Source organism: Chinchilla lanigera, unplaced genomic scaffold (genome assembly GCF_000276665.1).
Source record: "Chinchilla lanigera isolate Chin_1 unplaced genomic scaffold, ChiLan1.0 scaffold00010, whole genome shotgun sequence".
Classification (NCBI taxonomy): domain Eukaryota; kingdom Metazoa; phylum Chordata; class Mammalia; order Rodentia; family Chinchillidae; genus Chinchilla; species Chinchilla lanigera.
In genome coordinates, this window is record NW_004955411.1 from 27,726,951 (window position 1) to 27,741,930 (window position 14,980).

At 32.2% G+C, this 14,980-nt stretch overlaps 1 protein-coding gene across 4 annotated transcripts in view; it reads left to right on the forward strand.

Annotated features, from left to right (window-relative positions):
- The window catches only part of Grik2 (glutamate receptor, ionotropic, kainate 2), a 663,290-nt gene that overhangs the window by 630,737 nt on the left and 17,573 nt on the right, over positions 1-14,980 (forward strand). The window lies entirely within an intron of this gene.

Below are 14,980 nucleotides of genomic sequence, written 5' to 3' on the forward strand. Positions count from 1 at the left end.
TTCTTTCTTTCTTTCTTTCTTTCTTTCTTTCTTTCTTTCTTTCTTTCTTTCTTTCTTTCTTTCTTTCTTTCTTTCTTCCTCTCTCTCTCTCTCTCTTTCTTTCTTCTTTCTTTCTTTCTTTTTCTTTCTTCTTTCTTTCTTTCTTTCTTTCTTTCTTTCTTTCTTTCTTTCTGTCTCTTTCTTTCTGTCTCTCTCTCTTTCTTCTTTCTTCTTTTTACAGTGTAAAAGTAGTTTAACAATTTGGACCTGTGCCTCTAAATAGGTAATTAAAAAACTAATTTCTACTAAATAGGTAATAAAAAAAGTTCGTTATATCAATGTTGAAATACCACATTCTGCTGAAGAACATTTTCTTCTCAATTTCATATTTTTATTTTTTTTTTGTCTATGTTGTTGGTATTTTGCTATTGTTCTATTTTTATTTTTCTCCTTAAAAGAAGAATAAAAAAGTTGTATGAATAAAATCAAGGCTCTGCAACAATTTTTTCAGATTTGAGCCTTTGCTAATTAACTTAGAGAACTAACTAAAAGAATAAGCCACAAAAGGTTCCTAAGAATATTATTTGAATTGTTTAACTTAAATGAAGTTATAAACAGACTAATTTACTAGTGTCATGCCTTGAGTATTTGGAAAACATGTTTAATAGTCTTCAACATCCTCCCTTTACACATGACAAAGTTACTTTTAGTTACAATAATAAAGTAAAATAAAAGAATGCTAATTTTTTTTAGCATACATCATTGTCCTAGCTATGCTAGAGCTTAAGGGAGTTCACTTGAGTCCATGAGTTTGAGATCCAGCTGGGCAATACAGCAAGACTCCTTCTCAAAAAAAAAAAAATTTAAAAGCTAATGAAAACTCCATTGTATATGCTCATATGAGTCTGAATATGTATTTGTGCCACAAAAGTGCACAGAGAAATAATATTGCAGTACATGTGGTATAAAGATATAAAAAATATAATACACTTCCTGTGGGGCTTTGATATGGAGAAGGAGGCCGCAAGTCATAAATGAGGTTGATGGTTAGAAGTTGTGAAAGACAGGGAAACAACATCTTTCCTAGAGGACATAGAGTATAGCACTGCAGTACTTCAGTTGTAGAACTACTGACCTCCACAAGTGTGGGATAGTAAATTGGGTATTGCCTAGCATGGTGGTGCATGCCTGTAATTCCAGCACTCCAGAGGCTGTGGCAGGAGGGTTGCTGTGAGTTATGTAGAAAGAAAAGAAAGAAAGAAAGAAAGAAAGAAAGAAAGAAAGAAAGAAAGAAAGAAAGAAGGAAAGAAAGAAAAAGACAGAGAAAGAGAGAAAGAAAGAGAGAGAGAAAGAAAGAATGAAAGAAAGAAAAAGAAAGAAAGGAAGAAAGAAAGAAAAAAGAAAGAAAGGAAGGAAGAAAGAAAATGCATTACATTTTTAATTGCATCAGTATATTTTTGAAAGGATAGAACATAGACTTATTGGCTTTCTCCCGCTACACTGCGCTTGGTAACACTATAATTTCTTTAACTCCTACAAAGTTTTAATGGCTTAAATGAGTGATTTTATGTGTTCTTCTTTAATAGATAGTTTAGCCATATTTGTCAATGTATCCGCAATCACAATTTTATGAATTTTAATTTATAAAGTTTCTTTCAAATGAACAAAGATGTGCACTATTAAAAAGCTGGAGATAATTTTGCAAAATTTTCTTCTCATATTAAACTCAAGAATTTACAATACTGTGCACATCTTCAACTCTTTAGCATTGTTTCCAGAACTTTCGAGGGACTGCATATGCATATCATTTTCAATCATATGACGTCACCAAAAAAATTACCACTAAATCCTATTATATTTGGTAAAATCATCTAAAATGGTTCAAAATAACCTGAAATGGCTTTGAGAAAATTTCAATATGTTCATTCCCATAATATTACATATCCTTACATTCATATAGTACATTAAAAAATTAATGCACAGTCACTGTAGAAATGTAAAAAAATCTTAAGTTTTCTTCCCACATATACAAGTATAGTCTAGCTCACATAATTGAGAAGGGCTGTTAATGTATGATGGAAATTCTCCAATTTACTGTTCAAGTAGAATAAGAGGTTTATGAAAAAATAATAAATGAATATGTGCTAATTTGAAGTTCAATAATAGATTACCAAAAATTGTTTGTAACTTTAGAACTCTGAAATACATTTTGCAAGGATATTTTGTTTTAACATGTTTTAGATTGCCAGTGCATAGTGGTAATATCTCTTATTATTGAATTCAGGTTCTCTATAGAAAATTCTTCCCCTTTACTGCCTGCAGCAGGGAAAGTCTTCCCAATGTATTGTTCTTGTTATGTACACATTCAAAATTTACCATTAGATTTAATTGTAAAACAGTAGGACTATTTTCACATGAATTTTAGTGTGAAGACATGTGAAAATGGCTGTGTTTTCAGAATGATAATTTCAGGAACACATTTTTCAAAATATACTAAATGATTGTATTCTCAGAAAGGCTAGGGTTTATTGCCCCAGCTGTGTGTAGCTGGAATGCTCAAACCATGGCATTTTCCACAGTTAAAGTCAGATGTGATCCTTTCACTAGGTAAGAATTGCATAAAGAACTCAGAAACTTTAAAGTTGCTGCATTTTTCATTTAGAATTTCTGATGCACAGATTGTTTAATAACTTGTACTTAAGAAAAGAGATTGGGAACCTCTCATTCCACTGCATAGTGTGTGGTATAGTGACAACCTGCATTTAGTCCTGTCACTTCGTGTGCTCTTGGAGAAGTCACTTGCAATTCGTGGAATTTAAGTACATTATGCATTCTTTTTTCATTGTTTGTTTAATAGACTAGTTCTCTGTGAGCTCTACAAGCTAGCCCTAAATAAATGCTGGGCTCAAGCTATCCTCCTCCTCAGCCACCCGAATAGTTAGGACAGCACACATAGATTCTTTTAACTGGTAAAATAATATATTTATATTGCCATAAGATCCTTTAAAAGCTAAACTTAGAATAATTTGTAGAATAATGACTATGGAAGCTTTCCAGAGTTTGGTGCAAATTGGGCAAGAAATTAAGTGGAGAGGTATGGTTAGAAGCACTCTTAAAGCAGTTTGGAGTGGTGAAAGTAGCCATTTTCTCAGCTCTGTTGCCCTGTTTCATCTGAGAGGAGCTCGAAGAAACAAACATATTTCTTGGTGTTGTTTTTGAAAGGGCTGAAATTCTGGTACATCTTTAGCATTCTCTGTTCTTTTGCATTATTTGGAGTAAGGGGAGCTTGTCATCTCTCTGTTTTCATTTTCATTGTGATTATAAACAGTGCGTCTATGCCATGTGCATCCTTATTTGTTTGTTGAACAAATAAATTCTACATCTGAAAGTAGGGTACTGAATAATACAGAAAGCAAACTATTTTTAAAACTAAAGACAGGAGCTGGGGATTTAGCTCAGCGGCACAGTGGCTGCCTGACAAGCGCAAGGTTGTGAGTTCGATTCCTGGTACCAGAAAACAAACAAACAAACAAAAAAAAAACAAAAACAAAAACAAATAAAACTAAAGACAAACTTTTCATATTTTACTATGAAATGTGATACCCTCTTTAAATAAATTTGAGTAATCCAGTTTATTGGAATTACTCAAGAATTGAAAACTGTAAAATTAAATACAATAAGAAGTGCGCAAACTTCAGGACATGTGTAGGAGGACTTTAGAGTCTATCACAATACTTTTCATTACGTAGAGTTACATAGTGACACACATCAAATTTGATTTCCTTCTTGTTGTGTCAATATAGTGTCCAAATAACCAGAACTCTATCATAATGTTTTGCTTTGAGAAAATACTGAAATTAAACCAAAATAGTACATTATACAAACTTCAAAAGTTCATTTGGATATTTCAAATCTGAAAAGTATTAAAAGGGAAGATAACAGTTGAATAGTTCTGAAGAAATCCTGCTACAGTTGGAAGCATATAAAGCAATTTTATTCCTTCTCTGTTCCTGACATCACTGGAAGCCATTAATGTATTTTTTCTGAAGAAAATCTAAAGAAATGCAAATATTGTTAGAAACATAAACAATAATGTGAAGGTAACTTTCTAAATTGGAGAAAACAAAAACTATAGCACTTATGATTTTTATTTCTTCTAATTTTAAGTTCAAATTCTAGAAAAGATAAAAGACTAAAATAAGTTATCACTATAAGCCTGAGGATTTGTATTTTTACCTTCCCTTATATGTTGAATTCTTGGTCAATCTGCTCATGAGAAAGCTGAGTTATTATAAAATATGTTAATTGATACTGGCAAGGTCACTTGTATGAGATATAAAAATTGATTTGTATTATAGTTCTAGGTGTAAACTAGTATGTAGATGTGTATGGTGTGATATGTAATATATAAGTGTTTTCATTAAGATTATTTCTTTAAAATTAGGCAATAGTTGATGATAAATCTCTTTATAAGTACCTTCCTGGAATTTCAGTGTAAATTACATATCAATAAAAATTTAAAAGATTAGAATATTATGGCATGGCAAATATGACAGCTTTATTTGTTTTGTCACAGAATATTAAATTTAAATTTATTAAAATATCTTCTTATTGCTAAAAGTCATATATGTAAATGATTTATTTGTTTTGTCTTAAACCTAATTGTGAATGTAGCAAATTTGAACACAGTAAGTTCCAAAAGTGAATATTCAAATCATTAACTGTCAGGCATACAAATACATGTTTGTTTCTTTTATATAAATAAATTGTATTTTCTCTTTATTTGGTAATATTAAAATCTTTAACTTAATAAGTCATATATTATTAATTCAAAACAATATCACATCAAAATGTATTTTAAGTCTCAGTACATAATGTGTGAATCTTATCTCTCTCATGTAACTTCACCAGAAATATAAAATATACACAAAGATTCACACTTCATTCCTTAAGTACTTTGTACGAAAATGTTTCAGGCAGTACTTTATGGTTTTCTCTTTCAAACTTCTGTAAGAAGTATGGCTTTTTGGCTTATTTGTATTTGTGTAGTCATTAATAAATACAATGAAATATTACTGCAGTACTGGAATGACATTCTAATTTCCTATAGACTTTCTACCAGTGTCATTGTCTACATTTCCCAGATAGATTACCTATTAGATAATTAGATAATTATGTAGCAGATAATTGGAATGTGCCTTTGGTATGATCATTGCCCAAGCACATCAAAATTATTAATATTTTATTTACAGAGTCTTAAATTTTTTAATCATAAACAACAGCAACAAAAAAAGTAATAACAAAAAAGGAAAGCACTTTGGTGTGAAAAATGTTATTTAAGATTTCTCATCAACAGTGAATGAGATAGCAATATGGGCTGAGATTTGGGAAAATTTAGATCAGTTTCAAAAATTTCCCAGAACTTTGAATTTATATCTTCAGTAGCTATAATTCTAAGTGAAAATTCCATCATTACTAATATTTTTGGTGCGATCAAAGAAAGGAACATTGCCTTGCTCTGATCACTGCTCAAATTTTGTGATACCGTTTCTGTTATGGAGGCATAAGTGCTTCAGTGAGGTAAATAAAGATGCCACAGAAAATACTACAACTGTTTTGGCATGGGAAATCAGAAGCAAGTGTTAAAAATTGTAGACATGCACCACTCTCCTATTTACTTTTCAAAAATGTGGGTATTCCTGCCCTTCCAACCCTCCTTCTGTGTGATCCAGTTAGCCCCTCCCCCATCACCACGCATCACTCTGAGCGTGATGCTGAGTGCCCCAAGTGGGTTGTGACATTACCCTGGTGAATGAGTGACTTAGAAGCTATTTAACTAGAGAAGCTATTTCTACACAAAAATACTTGAGTGGAGCAATCTACAGTGCTGTGAAGGTAAATGCTAAATAAGCATAGACCGGTTTAATTCAGTCTGGGGTGACATTAAATCCCTTTCTGCGTCTTCCATGTTATTTTAACATGGCCTTTACTGTATGGTACAGCTCAGAAGTTGTACATGTTTTTACTCATAGTATATTAACTGAACTTTATATTTCAGTCAAAATAATAATTTTAAAAGCTCTGGATGAGGTACAAGCAAAAAAGAAATGACAGCAGTTTCATTAAGGAATATTTAAAATGTGTGAGTACTGTCATCTTGCCTCTTATTTCACCACGGGTGATAATCTATTGGAACAGAGAGCGTTTCGACTTAATGGAATTTTCAGCTGCACTGCTTCTCTCCTGACTGTTTACGCTAAAAGCCTTCCTGGCATTTCCTTTTCGAAAATTGAGTGTGTATTACATACACTTTCAGGGCCAGGTAGATTCCCCACCCTGTGAGTTGTTAGGAAAGGAGCATCAGAATGAAGAAAATCCATTAGAGCCGTTTGGTGTTATTTTGCTTTTTTTTTTTTTTTTTTTGATTTGGTACAAATACTATAAACTGACTGAAGGGTCTCTCCTTGCTATTTCTAAATTTAGGTGTGTTTCCTGCATTTGCTACCTCCTTCACAACATTAATAACATATATGATGCATGCGGCGTGAAGAAGGATTTAGAGAGATATGCTCATTCTAGGCGTGTGGGAATTTTCAGCAATCTCTGATATTCAGATTTCACTCGTGGGATTAAATCAACAGTATTTTCTAAACAATGCATAATCATTTCACAATAAATCAAAATTTCTGGGATGAAAACTCAAGTGTGTTAGTTACATCCTTATAGAATTATTAAGCTACATTTTGTGTATGATAGATATAAAGAAGTAGCTTACTTTAAAATATTGTTTTAAATTAACTGTAGTTTTCCAACATACAGAACTCATATATGTTTTAATATTATCATATATATAAATTTAATTATAATTACTGAACATTTTTATTTAATAACTGAATTTAATGGTGCCTTTACAAGCTGATGTTTTAAATTTTATATTAATGAATACAAAAAACAGCAGTATTCTTTTTTAATACTTCTCAAGCAAGCTGTAACTTATCATAATGTCTCTATTAATACTCAACCTAAAGTAAAAAAATGTAAAAGTGGATTATATTATTACATTTTTATTGTAGAAATACTGTAATTGAAATGTGAATATTGGAAAAATTTAAAATTTCATTTTTATTATCAAATGCATGAGATCCACCATTTCTTTATTTCTCATATTCAAAGAAACAAAAGCTATAGAACCAGCCCCAGAGGGGGCATATTGTTTATCTGAGGCAGATGCCAGTGTTTATAAGGACAGAAATCAGTGTGAGAACCAGATTTTCTCGTGTTTTATTTGCCATCTATTTCTAGAATTCCCAATTCATCATATAGTAAGTACCGTAATATTTATCATTATAGATGCATAAAATTGCCAGCTTTCAGTATTTCAACTTTTCGGAAATGAATGAATACATTTGTCTTCATTAGTTTAACATAATGCACAAAATTGATGCAAATTATTCATCTTTCTGCAGGTCAGCCCTTCCATTAAAATGCATTCCATTCTTTCTTTGCATAAGGAACACAATTTTAATAATACTGGAGTGATTTTGCAAAGATAAATTGAGATCTAATAATGTTCAGAAACTGAATTACACAAAAAAGTCAAGTTACACCTGTGGAAACAGTGCATTCCCGGCATATTTGTTGTCTAGATTACATGTCACTGAAAACAAATGAGCGTTTCAGTAAGCTGCGCCTGCTCCACAGATATTATCAGCAGACTCTGCCTGCTGGCATCTATGCAGCAGCTAGAGGGAACTTGATGAATGGAGGGCACCATGTGAGCAGCCTTTATTATTACTGTAAAATGACCAAATGATACCCACGTAATATAGAAATTGATAATTATCATAAAAATTGCAAATTTTGATCAATTGTATATGCAAAGACTGGACCATCTAATGCATTTAGTGCTTTGCACTGATTAAAGCAAGAACATGGAACCAAATTCCATTTGAAATTAGTCACTGTCCAACTATAGCAGGCAGTCATCTTTGGGCTGGTAGGGCTAAGATAAACAAATTACTAGAAAAACAGTTAAAGCAAGGGGTAGTTATACAAATACAAAATGTCAAAGATAATAAATGCTAAATATCAAAAACATATGCATTGCATTTGCTGGCCTTCAAGTGATGGGTTTATTTATGGCCTAAGTATGTTCCTTCAAAAATGCAGGTTACATATGTTCAAATCCTGGTTTTTACCTCTGTGTTCTAGTGAATTAGGTGATGTTATTGAGCTACTGTGAGACTCAATGGCCTTGTTTGAAATTAGTATAATCATATTTAAATAATAGGATTGTGATAAGAGTTAAAGTAGTAGAGTCATAGTATTTTTAAGAACATATGTAACATGAAAAATATTTGATCCTTTCACAATACATAAAGGCTTCATAACATCATGATGTACATGATAAACACACAAAACTTTATCTATCAATGATAAACATATAGACAGAAAAAAATAAAGATAAATAATTCCAAAGAATTCTTTTGAAGAAAAGTGCTTCAATAATTGAGAGGGAAAGCTGAAGGTCTTTAAGATATTTGTAGTTTGAAAATTGTTAAGGAAGTGGCTGTGAAATGTTCTCAGCAAAAAAAGTAGCATTAAGAGTAAATGACTAAGTTACCTGACTAAATTTAGTCATTCCACAATGTATCTATTCCTGAAAATGCCATGTATAACATAAACACATGGATTTTATCTTTCAATTGAAAGGTAATGATAAGTGGAAAAATTAATGAATAGCTTACAGTCTTTTAAAAATATTTTTCTCAGGGGCTGGGGATTTAGCTCAGCGGCAAAAGCGCCTGCCTGGCAAGCGCAAGGTCGTGAGTTCGGTTCCTGGTTCCAGAGAAAAAAAATAAAAATATTTTTCTCTCTCAAGTTTGGGGTTCTAGATGAATAATTAATATAATGATTTATTTAGAATGATCCTTCTTTTGAAATCAGTTCATTAAGATTGGGCATTGGATTAGGAACAAAGATACCACAGTAAGAAGGGAAAGAATTCCTGCCATATCCATTTCTCCCATCTCCATGTAATTACTCTACAAATGCCAAAGTCATACGAAGGCAGAGTTATATGACAAAACTATTTCTCTTTTCATACTTAGAGTCAGTATCACATTTTGATATCCAAAAAGAAGTGTGGCAGCAAATTTACTTCTCCAGTTACTTTTATGAAATTTATATGAAGTTATATCACAATCAGAGAAAATATTGTGCTCTATCATTATGATCTGATCATATTGAGCCTTGCATTTCTTTTTTCACATAAGTTACAAAATATTCCAAATGTGACAAAAGGCAAGTACGGCACAAATGCTATAATTTAAATTCTTTATTGATTGATACCTTTTATGTTCCTCATATAAGCATCTCTTTTTGTGATCTTAGGTAATAATTTTCTCCTGAGAATCATACAAATATTACATCAAGTAAGATCCATTTTATTACTTTTATAGAGAAAACATAAAGACATAATTTTAGATCTGTTACAGAGGAGAAAGCTCAATTTCTATTCAAATTAAGCCAGTTATTGATTTTGCACATAGGTATTTAACCGTGATATTTATCATATTAATATCCTCAGTGTGCAATACATTCGATATTTTTCTCTGTATTTGCAACTAAATAAAATAGTTCTACCTTATTTATTATGAGTTTTTACTGTTTTGCTTCCATTCTTTTTAAAATTTTTTATCCATATACTCTCCTTACCCCAACTTTGTTCCCTTTCCCATTCAAACATTTTCTTCCTAAATCCGTAATCTCTCATCCATATTTGGTCCTTATTTACTATATGAGTTTCTCACAAAAGAGAAATGATGTGATATTTGAACATATGTCTCTGATTTTTTTCATTTAAAAGTATGGTCTCAAGGTACATCAATTTACCTAAAAATGTCTCAGGCCTATCATTCTGTAATTTGAATGAATGCATAATAGCTTATATCCAACACTTTATTTTCACTGTCCTAAAGATCCTCTTTGCCTTTTATATCCAACTCCTCCTTCCTCTTGAAATCTTTGGCAATTACTGATAATTTTTCTAGCTCTATGAGTTTGCATTTGCTGGGATTCCACATAGTTGTAATCTGGCAGTTTGTAGTCTCTTTGTATTCGCTTTTCTGGTGTAGTGGTATACACTTAAGTTTGTTTCATGTGTTTCCATGACTTGAGAGCTACATTTATGAAAACAGTGAATGATATTGCATTGTCTGGATTTTTCTACTCATTCACTGAAGTATATCTTAATTGCTTCCACACTTTAGCAATTGTGAGTATACTTTTTTACAATCCATAGCTATTTGGGTTTTTTAGATATAAGTATTCAATTTATTTGGGTAAATTCAAAGAGTGATCATCGTTGATTTCATATGGTCCAAGTGTGGTTAGTTATGTAAAGATATGTGATCTGTCTTACGAGTGTCTATACAGTTTTACATTCCTACCAGAGAAGAATAAATGTTCTTGTTTCTCCACATCCTCACTACTATTTGGTGGTGGCAGTGTTTTGAATATTGGATACTCCAATAAATGTACAATGGTATTTAACTGTTTTAATTTGAGTTTTTAATGACATCTTATGTCCATCTTTTCCTATGCTTTCTTAACATTTCTGTACCTCTTTTGGCATGACAATTGCTAAATCTTGGATTCACTTTTCATTCAAACATTTTAATTTACCATTAAGTTCTAAGAGTTCTTTTAATACTTAAGATAATAGTTCTTTGTCAGATTTTTAAAAAAATATTTTCTCTGTGTCTTTTCTTTTCATTGTCTTGATAACTTGTGTTTCTGAATCTCTCTCCTCTATTTCTACATGAATAGTAGCATTTCTGTTTAGTTACATTCGATCAAAACCCTGATCACTTGCACCTAGTTCTAGTCTTTATAAATACACACATTGACCAAAGTGAGTTTTGGGTGTTATATCATTTCTCTTTTTAACATGTACTTAGTAAACTAGGCATGCATACAAAAGGAAAACAGAGAAAACTTAGACAAAATTACACAAAATAAGCACAATTTATCATCTATTCTTAGCTATTTTGAAAAACAAGATAGTTCCAACTTTTAAATAAGTTCTTATAATTCTTTGTTCTTCTTTCATAATATACTGGAGTTTTCAGTGCAAAAGAACATTGTAAAACTTCACTCAATGTACATGTCTGTAACTCTGAAAACTTTAGGAGTTCTCAGAACTCACTATGACTTATGGTTGAGTACTATGTACTTAGAATCTAGCACCTCTGCTGATTTAGTTTACTATGTACTTAGAATCTAGCACCTGTGTTTTTACAGTGAATATTCAGACAGTGGGAATTAAAAGTGATTCACACATGGATTTTGTTCTTAAGAAACTTATTCTATTGTCTGGTAAGCACAGATACATGGAAAAATCTTAGAATACGATGTACCAAGTGCTGTATTAGAATAAGTGAGATAGTCTATTACACTAAGGAAGAGAAATCATATATGGCAGGTGAAAAATTGTGTAAAAATGGGGAGAGATGAGCAGAAGACATTTATCTGGATAGGAGAGATTCAGCTAGAAATCAGAACTATGAAAGGAAGTCACTCCATGCAGAACGGAAGTATAAGACTGTGTTGATGGGACATGAGATCGAAAAAGAGGATGCACCCAGGAAAGAAGTGTGAGATAGGCTGTAGGAAGGTTGCTTGATATCTTTAGGTAACGGTATTTTGTCCTGTAGCTCTAGAGAAACCCAGCAAATTTTTAGTCAAAACATGACATAAGTTACAAGTGGCAAAATTACTAGAATGCAAACTGGCTAACATTTTCGCACACTTACTATTCTGTGATTAAAATGTTACAAAGTGATAAAAATTGACTTTCAAAGTAAAATTAGTTTTCTTTTATTTCTATCATTCTTTATGCTGAATTCCTCATAGTCCTTTCAAATTGAAGGGTATTAATTCTGTATCCCAATACATAGAGTATGTACTACCGATACATAGAGAGTACCTTAAAACATTTATTTGTTATCTAAGGAAGTTAGAAGTGGGCCCATGAAGTGGGCTAGGTATGAGAAACATTTCATTTCAAAAAATGTGTTAAATTATCCTGTATATTTATCAGGTATACATTAGAGAAAGATTTAGATATAGCTTGGCTTCCTCAATTATAGCCTTTAAATTGCTGAAGGTAAAACTCACAATCACATAAGGAAAATTGTTAACTAATAAGTATAAATTCATGCATGTATTAATTCAATATATGCTGTGTACCCAAACCTATACTAAAAAGACAGGTACAAGGCCTGTCCTCAGCATATTCATAGCCTATTGAAATAATAAGTATTAATCAAATAATCCTAGAATTTTTTTTTCATTTACAGACTGAGTCACATTGTAATGAGGAAAATAGAAAAGTTTTACATTATAAAACACCATTATTGATTAAATAGAACATCAGAATTGGGATATAGGGGTACAAAATTTAACCTGAAATTTAAGTATAACAGGTACCTTAGTGTTATATGGAAAGGAATGCTATATGCTAAGAGATCACAAAACTGTACTGAGAAACTGGAAGCCTGGTCTTAAGGCAACATTTAAAGTATTCAAGTTTGAGGTATATGTTTAGCAGATATTTACGAGACTAAACTCTTTCAAAAGGAGGAGTAATTACAGAATTATTACAGTTCTTTGAGATAAGCTACTGTAATATTGTGTATTTAAAGATTCTGGCCTAGTTCCATTTCCAAAAGAAATCTGTTAGTATATTTCACAGAATGAAAATTATATTGAAAAATGTCAATCTGATAAAATTTAATGTTTAGTGCATTTTATAAAATAAATATTGAACCCTAAATAATGTCCAAAATATAGTGAAATCATTATACCTAAATAAATAGGACATATACAGTAAAGGAAACTGAAATCCCTTGTGAAAAAACAAGACTATTTGTCATTATGAGCATCAACAATACTGTAGACTGTAAAAAAATGTTTAAATGATTTGGATGCTATTAGGAAGAAATAAAGCTAGATACTTTTCTTTCTTATAAACATTTGTTTAAGTAATTTTTGCACACACATGTAATTAATTATCACAATTCTTGCACCCAAAAACATACGTACTGCCATGACTTGAAAGTGGGCTGTGGAGATCTTGGTGTACTGTGAATTCTCATGAGGTGATGCTTCATGAAACACGTAGAACAATACATGAACATTAGTGGATGGCTGTGGCATCAGACTGCATCAACTTCAAGGCAGGGAGAAAGACATACAGGCAGCTACAGGAGGGAGAATTGAACAAGGAAGAACAGATTTCTAACAACAGATGCAACATCAGTGATGGGTATCATTACCAAAGGTAGTGAGTTACAATAAGTAGTAACTACGTTTTCTAAGGTAGTCAAACTTGAGGTGAAAGAAAAGAATTTTTGGCAAAATTAGTAGATAAATGGAAAAAATTCTTTCCTTGAAAATAAATTTAAATATGTTTTATTTTTTCTTCTTTTTTCCTTTCAAAGGATAGGTGCAATTTTTTTTTTTATTTTGCCAGTATGTAATGTGAATTTTTAAGGCATAAATTTATTATGGAACACTCCTAAAGATTCTTTGGTAAAGAAATCCCTTCAAAATGAAACAGAGGTGTACAGTTCCCCAAAGGGATGCGCATGAGAAAATCTGGCTTTGGAAATATTTTTGTAAAGTATTTTAGAAGGAGATTTTTTGGAGAACATGCATGATTTTATTTCTGACATTTTTTAGATTGATTAAAGCATAAAACATACTGATTTGCAAGTAAGAAATTTGGCAAAACAATGAGAGATGGCCAGGGTGTTGGCAACATGACTTTAGCATATTTCATTAACAAATGCGTATGAGACAATTGTTTTGCTATGGTAAAGAAAAGCTATTTGTCAGTCAGTTGGTCAGTCTCTGTCAGAATTAAAAGTAATATAAATCACATTTACATTATCATCTTATACCATCTAGGTGTACTAAAAGGGGATGAGGCAAAATATTAGCAATTAAAATAGTGAGTTTGGGCAAAGCACTAAAAGGACAAGACAATGAGCACTTCAATAAACGGTACATTCAGCCTTAGAATTCAGAATTAAATGTGCATAGATAGATGTATGTGTTGTACCCTGTAAGCATGGCTTAGAATGGTAGAAAGGAAGAGAGGGAGGGTGGGAAGAAGGGGAAGAGGAAGACGTGATGAAATAGGGCAGCAGAGGGAAGGGAAAGGAGGAGTCACAAGGGAGGTGGGTGGAACCAAGGGAGAGATAAAAAGGGGAAGGAAGGAGAAGAGGGTACAGAGGAAGTGGGGAGGAGGAGAGTATGGAAAAAAGGAAGCGAAAGAAAGCAGGAAAGAAAGAAGGAAGAGAAGAAATGATTTCAGTTTAATAAACCCAGCTCTGAAATATTTGGTGAAGCTTGTGCTTACTCTTTCAAATAATCAGTTTATTCCCCGAGGGAGATTTAATATATGTCTTGGAAAAATTTCTCAAGAAATCATAATTTTGCACAAAGCTATTTAAGCAAAAATTAATATGTAGTTACACTTATGCACAATAACTTTACTGGTATGGCAGTTCAGAGTAACTGCATTTACTGTTTTTATATGCCCACTCATGTACAGCTATACATCAAAGGATTTAGTGTAATAGACATTCTTCCTTCTTTCCTGTTTTCCTCCCCTCCCCTCCCCTCTGCTCTCCTCTCTTCCTCTCCCTTCCTCTCCCTTCCCTCACTTCCCCTCCTCTCCTCTCTCTCTTCCTCTCTTTCTTTGTTTATCCGTTCTCCCTCTGTCTGTCTGTTGTCTGTCTCATTTGCTTTCCTTCTTATGCAAACAGGAACAGTTTTTACCTTGTAAGTGGGATATTTTGTTAGTCTGTAAAAAGATAACTTCTAAAGTGTATCTATTCCTGGGGCTGGGGATTTAGCTCAGCGGCAAAGCGCCTGCCTGGCAAGCGCAAGGTCGTGAGTTCGGTTCCCGGTACCGGAGAAAAACCAAAAA